This window comes from Terrapene carolina, unplaced genomic scaffold (assembly GCF_002925995.2).
Source record: "Terrapene carolina triunguis isolate 2854851 unplaced genomic scaffold, T_m_triunguis-2.0 Scaffold212, whole genome shotgun sequence".
In the NCBI taxonomy this organism is placed as follows: domain Eukaryota; kingdom Metazoa; phylum Chordata; order Testudines; family Emydidae; genus Terrapene; species Terrapene triunguis.
The window spans coordinates 5,693,284-5,700,918 of record NW_020664563.1 but is presented as its reverse complement, the minus strand read 5'-3'; positions in this window follow the sequence as shown (position 1 = coordinate 5,700,918).

Below are 7,635 nucleotides of genomic sequence, written 5' to 3'. Positions count from 1 at the left end.
TATTTATTTCAATCTTTCCTCATAGGTCATGTTTCCTAGACCTTTAATCATTTTTGTTCCTCTCCTCTGGACTTTCTCCAGTTTGTCCATGTAGTGATTCTATGGCTGTCCCTCCCCATCAGGCTCCGAGGGAGGCTACTCTGTCTCACTATGTCAGTAAGGGTGTCAATTAGCAGGCTAGGGCTCTGAACCTCTGGGCGGGCAAAGCAACAAGCAGTCTTTAGCCCAAGGCCTCCTGGCTTGGGCAGACAGCAATTGACAGTCTAAGAACTCTGATCCTTTAGCTACAATCTTCATGCTGGAGCAGGCAGCAAACACCTTCTGGGGCTCTGGGTGGGCAGAGCAATAGGCAGGCTTTAGCCTATGTGAGTAGGCCTGCTGACCTCAGGTGACTAAGCCACCATCCCCCTTAGGGGACCTGGGCCCACCCTACTCCACTAGGTCCCAGCCCAAGCCTCTAACAGTGGCGGGTGGTCCCACCACTATGTCAGCAGGGCAGTTACTGAAAAACACTGACTCATTTTCTGGCCACACAACCAGACTAATATCTGGCTTCCCTGGGCTACTTCCTACCCCTGGCTGTAGGGCTCCGTTGCTCATGGATCCCCAATTTCCATGGGGTAATCATCTGGCAGAAGTCCTGGCAGCTCCTCAGGGTACTCACCTGGTGGCAGTCTCGGCAGCTCCCTTCCTTCGGGGTTCTCCTCTGGGTCAGAGACTGGCATAGCTCAGTCCTTGGTCCAGGGGCTGGCCACAAGGCAGAGGCACCTGACTCCTTCCCTGGCTCTGGCCCACCTGAGCTAGAGACCTCACCTCTTATACTTCCTGTTCCTCCCCTCTGCTTCTGGCACAGAGGCGGGACTTGCCTAGCTCTCCTCAACAGGGGGTGGAGAGTGGTTCCTCTCCGTCAGGCTCAGAAGGAGGCCACTCTGCTTCACTACAATCCACGTTTCCTGAAGTGTGGTGCCCAGAACAGGACACAATACTATAGTTGAGGCCTTATCTGTGCTGAGTAGAGTGGAAGAATTTCTTCTCACGTCTTGCTTATAACACTCCTGCTAATAAAGCCCAGAATTATGTTTGCTTTTTTTGCAACAGTATTACATTGTTGACTCATGTTTAGTTTGTGATCCACTATAACTGCCAGATCCTTTTCTGCAGTACTCCTTTCTAGGCAGACATTTCCTATTGTGTATTTGTGCAAATGATTATTCCTTTCAAGTGGAGTACTTTGCATTTGTCCTTACTGCATTTCATCCTATTTAATTCAGACCATTTCATCAGAATCATTTTGAATTCTAATTCTATCCTCCAAAGCACTTGCAACCCCTCCCAGTTTGGCATTGTCCACAAACTTAATCAGTGTACTCTCTGTGCCATTATCTAAATCATTTATAAAGATATTGACTAGAACCAGACCCAGGACAGAAATCAGCGGGACCCAACACAATATGCCCTTCCAGCTTGATTGTGAATCCTTGATAACTACTCTCTGAGTACGGTTTTCCGGCCAGTTCTGTACCAACCTTATAGTAGGTTTGTCTAGGCTATATTTCTCTAGTTTGCTTATGAGAAGGTCATGGGAGACAGTATCAAAAGCTTTCTAGAAGTCAAGATATGACATCTACTGCTTCCCTCCAACCACAAGGCTTGTTACCTTGTCAAAGAAGGATATTAGGTCAGTTTGACATGATCTGTTCTTAACAAATCCATGTTGACTGTTATTTATTATCTTATTTTCTTCTAGGTACTTTCAAATTGATTGTTTATTTGCTTCATTATTTCTGTGGGTAAGAAGTTAAGATGACTGATCTATAATTCCCTGGGTTGTCCTTATTCCCCATTTTATACATTAGGAGATGGGATTGGTTCCCAGGGGCTTTTGGGAAGGGATTGGTGGACCATTAACCAATGACTGCTGTTATTGGGCGTGGCTGTGCATTTTCATTGCAGTCACCTGGTGTTAGCAAAACATAACATAAGCTAACTCCAGGCCTGCCCTCTCCCTCAGGTTTGGTGACTGCTTTGTGGTGTGGCAGGTCTGAAGGGTGTGAATGTGAAGCATGTTAAGGAGGAAACTTGCAGTTCATACCCTGTTAAATCTCCACTGAAGACAATGTCTGTGAGAAGTAGTAAACATCGTTCCTGGCAGTAAATATCTGTGAACCCCCTGGTCAGTGTGTGGAATGGATCCCGATCCACAGAGGCTATATATCTGTTACAGCTCTCAGTTAAAGAACCTGGCTCTTTAGCTCAAGGCCCAAGCTGTAGACACTTATGCTTTCAGCTCTGGAGATCCCTAGTGTCAGTCAAGATGGTGGCCCTCAAATCTGCATGATTGGGCCCTAGCAGAATGGATACAGCTGTTCCAAAACAAACAAACAAACAAGGTAATACTTAAGTCCCTGATCTCTTTAAAGAGACCTGCTTTCCTGTGGCAGATTCCTTCAACGACATAAAAGAAACAGCAGAGATTCATAGTTTGTAAGGCCAGAAGGGTCTTCTGTGATCATCTAGTTTGACCTCTTGCATAACACTGCCCATAAAACGTCACTGGACTAATTCTTGTTTGAACTAGAGCATATCTTCTAAACATCTAATCTTGATTTTAAAATCACCGGTGATGGAGAGAATCCACCTCAGCCCTTGGTAAATTATTCCAGTGGTTAATCACCCACATTGTTAAAAATGTGTGCCTTATTTCCAATCTGAATTTGTCTAGTTTTAACTTCCAGCCATTAGATCTTGACTTCTGGCCATTGGATCTTGACATCATAATGCCACCTCCAACAAAGCCCTTGAGGAGAGCTAGTTAGACTCAAGAACAGCTTTCAATGGACACTTAAAAGGTTTTGCCCTCCTCCCTGCCATGCAGACTGACTTTGAATTCTGAAATGGTTTCCTAGAACTGTTGAGTCCATTTCCGGACATGTGGGTATTTATAGTGTGGGTGGAGCCACCATCCTGAGTAGCAGATACAGTATGAGAATTCCAGATCACCCGGCTCCCTCTCCCATCTACGTGAGTAAAAATAAGCAAAACAAATAAAAGCAAGGTATGTGTTTTTTAAAGTGTATTTTTTGTCTGGTGGGAAATACACATGTGAGCATATATGGGACCCCAGGGTTTTTGATGCATTTTTACTGGCAAATTATTTAGAATTCCTCAACATATTATTTTCTTGCTTTTAGATTGTAAATTCTTTGAGCAGGGCCTGTCTCTTCCTCTCTTTAGAAAGGACCTCACACACATTGGTGCTGCCTCAGTCTAAATAATGAAAATATTGCTCTTATTTGTATTCATTATTTTATGGCACCAAAATGTGATTTAGGTGCTTCTCAGAAGACATGGTAAGTCATGGTCCCTGCCCTAAAGAGCTTACAATCAAAGACCCTGATCCTGCAAAGAGAACCATGCAGAGAGACTCCTGCACCCATGTGACCCTAAAAGTTCCCCAATGACAGTTGGCAGACTGTTGTCATGATATTTACCCAAAAGGTGTCATTTAATATATCATTGGAAAACTAACAACTCAGCAATCATTAATATGTTTGCATGATGTATGTATGGTAAACCCCCAAAAGACTTTATAGATATATACTGGAAATATGTGACTAAAATATGTTTAAATCAGGCAGGTCAGGGGAATTGATAAACAGGTTCTCTCCAGACAAAGGAAAGAGGCCAACACCTCAAACCAGGTGTGGCCAAATTCAGTGGGCTATTCATTTGTATTGGAGGTTGTGGGAAGAGATCATTTGCATTGCAAAAATCACCATCGGGGAGAAGAGACAGCATGAAGTCTTCACCAGACAGCATGGCATCCACACCCAGCAGGGAAAGGAACTTTATCTGGAGATATGTTTCAGAAGAATACATTTCCAATGTTTACTGGCCTATGAAAAGAGGGGGAGCAAGCCCCTAAGTTATCCTGAGGAGTCAAAGAAGCCCAGCGCTTTGAGCTCCATGTGTTGGGTCCTGGACAGAGGGTCTGGTCAGCCATGGTGGAAAAGAGACTTGGTGAGAAACACTTCTTTGAACAAGACACCCTACTTCGTTAAAGCAGGTTTTAGTCTTGGATGCATATCTTACTTCTGTTTCCTCGTAACCCTTTCTGTCTTTATTCCTTGTACTATGGCTTTTTGTTTAATGACCTTGTTTTAATTTTACTATAAACCAGCTCAGTGCTGTGATTGAATCAGAGTGTTTGTCAAACCCCAGTTAAATTAATGAGCTGCAGTGTATTGTCTCTTTAAAGGAACAACAAACTTAATAACTTCTGTAAGTGGTCAGTGAGAGAGGTGGACAGTGCAGGGAGGCAATTTTGGGGAAATTTGGGACTGGGAGGGTGGTGGGAACACTCTGCGACAAGTAACTGGGTGGTGGAATCCAAGGTATGCTTCTTTCCCCTGGTCTGGTGGATGGCCATCTTGGTTAGCATCAGGAGGAGGTTGATGAGGAGGTCTCACGACTTTGTGGGGCCACAGATCTCCATGTGGTCTAGTGGATAGAACAGTAGCCTGGTAGTCAGGAGATTCTAGGATGAAATCTTGCCTGTATTGAAATCAATGGGGATTTTGCCATTCAATGGAGCCTGGATTTCACTCCGGGTTCTATGCTTGGCTTTGTCACGGATCGCTGTATGACCTTAGGCAAGTCACTTCACCTGTTTGTGCTTCTGTTTCCCTTCCCACCCTTTGTCTGTCTTGTCTGTGTAGATCGAAGCTGTTTAGGGCAGGGACTATCTATCACTATGTGGTTTTGCAGTGCTAGAACAATGGGGCCTGAATCTCTAGCTGAGACCTCCAAGCACTACCGTAATTCAAATAATAATTAGTAAGAAAAATGCTGCAGGGTTGATGTAAGCTGCCTTATGTCGACAAAACCATGTCTTGTAAACATGGCCTTTGAAAGACCAGGAAGTGGTTATGGTGAATAGCCCTGGGGCAGCCAGATGTAGCTCTGCAGACCCAAACAATAATGTGGGGAGGGATAGCTCAGTGGTTTGAGCATTGGCCTGCTAAACCCAGGGTTGTGAGCTCAATCCTTGAGGAGGCCATTTAGGGATCTGGGGCAAAAATCTGCCTGGGGATTGGTCCTGCTTTGAGCAGGGGGTTGGACTAGATGGCCTCTTGAGGTCCCTTCCAACCCTGATATTCTATGTTTCCTTTTATGTAAATGACTCCTTTTGTTATCTCAGAATTATGAGTCTTTATTTTTGATGTCAAGAATTTTCAACAATCAAAGTGAGGACACCACATTTGTGTGGGATGGTGGTAACTTTGGGAGTGAAACGAGTAATGTGCCTTGAAATAAGCTTTGCAGAAGCAGGGCCTAAATCTGTTTTGGTACTGCCATGGATCCACAGGATTGATTCTACTCTCCAGCCTTTAAACAGTCCCTTGGAGGAATGCCTTCAGTGTGCTATGCCCATTAGGGTTCCACTCTTCTTCAGGGTAGGCCACATGGCCTCAACACCTCCAAGACTGAGCTGCTAGACTCCAGCCATCCCATTTCACACCATGAACTCTGCCCAGCAAGTCCAACTGCGAAAGACTCCTAGTCAGAAACTTTTTCACTCTTCAATGACCAATGCACCTCAAGTGTTTGTGGTGACACCTGGCAGCCTTCTCAAAACAGAGAAGGATTTATCAGTCAACAGGAACACAGCACTGGAAAGTCCTTGGGTTAGCCTAGAGCAGCAACGGGCTTTGTTGCAAGGATACTCACCAGCAACCACACACCAAAAACAATAACCCAGGAACCTATCCTTGCAACAAAGCCCGTTGCCAACTCTGTCCACATATCTATTCAAGGGACACATCACAGGACCTAATCACATCAGCCACACTATCAGAGGCTCATTCACCTGCACATCTACCAATGTGATATATGCCATCATGTGCCAGCAATGCCCCTCTGCCATGTACATTGGCCAAACCGGACAGTCTCTATGCAAAAGAATAAATGGACACAAATCAGACATCAAGAATTATAACATTCAAAAACCAGTTGGAGAACACTTCAGTCTCCCTGGACACTCAATTACAGACCTAAAAGTCGCAATTCTTCAACAAAAAAACTTTTGCAAACTGGACACTATTAAATTGGGCTTGAATAGACTGGGAGTGGATGAGTCATTACACAAACTAAAAACTATTTCCCCATGCTAATTTTCCCCCTACTGTTACTCACACCTTCTTGTCAACTGTTTGAAATGTGCCATCCTGATTATCACTACAATAGTTTTTTTTTTCCTGCTGGTAATAGCCCACCTTAATCGATTACTCTCGTTAGAGTTGGTATGGCAACTCCCATTTTTTCATATTCTCTGCATATATCTATCTTCCCACTGTATTTTCCACTGCATGCATCTGATGAAGTGGGCTTTAGCCCACGAAAGCTTATGCCCAAATAAATTTGTTAGTCTCTAAGGTGCCACAAGTACTCCTCGTTCTTTTTGCTGATACAGACTAACATGGCTACCACTCGGAAACCAATCCCCAGTCAAGTAAGTCACTGTCATGTATATCATTCATAAAAATATTACAGAAAATTACTACTGTGGTACAGGTGCCCCATTAAAGGATTGCCAACCCCCAAATGTTCAGAATTCATCATTCGGGCCCCACAAAAATCATAAGATTTTTTTAAATAATACATTTTGGATTCCTTTTATCTTCCTGCTGGCCTTTGAGTCTTTAGCAAGCACAAAGGCCTGAAACTTACCTTGTCAGTTTTGCCAACTCTTGCAATTTTGCATCAGTCTTGCAGTATTTTCCGATAGCCTCAGCTCTTGGAGTCTTGTGTCTATGTGAGAATCTCTGCTTTCATAATAAATAAATAAATAAAAAATACACTTCTGGCCCTCATGGTTGCAGAGAAAATCTGGACAATATGACCCTTAAAAGCTCAAACATCAGAAGGCAGATAGAAAGACCCCAAATTTAAATCTTATTTTTAAACCAGTTTTCTGATTTATTTTATGGTCCAACTGATGATTTTTTAATGCTCTTGGTTGGCAATTCTGTATATGTAATCACTTGACTCTAAGACCTGGGGATTTAAAGTAAAACATCAAACCTCATGAGAGTTTTTACAGGCTCTCTTCAGCAGTGCCAGCATCTCGCCCTGTTTGGTAGTTTACTTAAAGCCACAGCTCATGGAAAAATTATATGATAATCTCATATTTCATTTTAAAAATAAAGTGAGGCCTTGCCTACACACAATACTAGAACTGCTTTAGCTATACCGGTTTCTCTCTTATATAGCCTGTGGCAGGGCATCGACTCACTGGGGCGGCGCCTCCTGCTGGCCATCTCGGGAATTAGCTCTTTCCAGCCCAGAGCGCCTTCTGCAGGCCGGTGTCTTGCCTGCCACTGGCCCCATGTCCCTCCCAGACCCCGGTACCCTTTAAATCAGGGTTCTGCCCCCAGCAATAACCCACAATCTGGGTCTCCCCACTCAGGGGAACCCCCAACCCTCTATCCTAGGGTTACCATATTTCAGCAAGCAAAAAAGAGGACGTGAGGAGCCCCGCCCTAGCCCCGCCCCTACCCCTCCCACTTCCCGCCCCCATCCGAACCCCCAACCCTCCCCCCCCGTTCCTTGTCCCCTGACTGCCCCCTCCTGGGA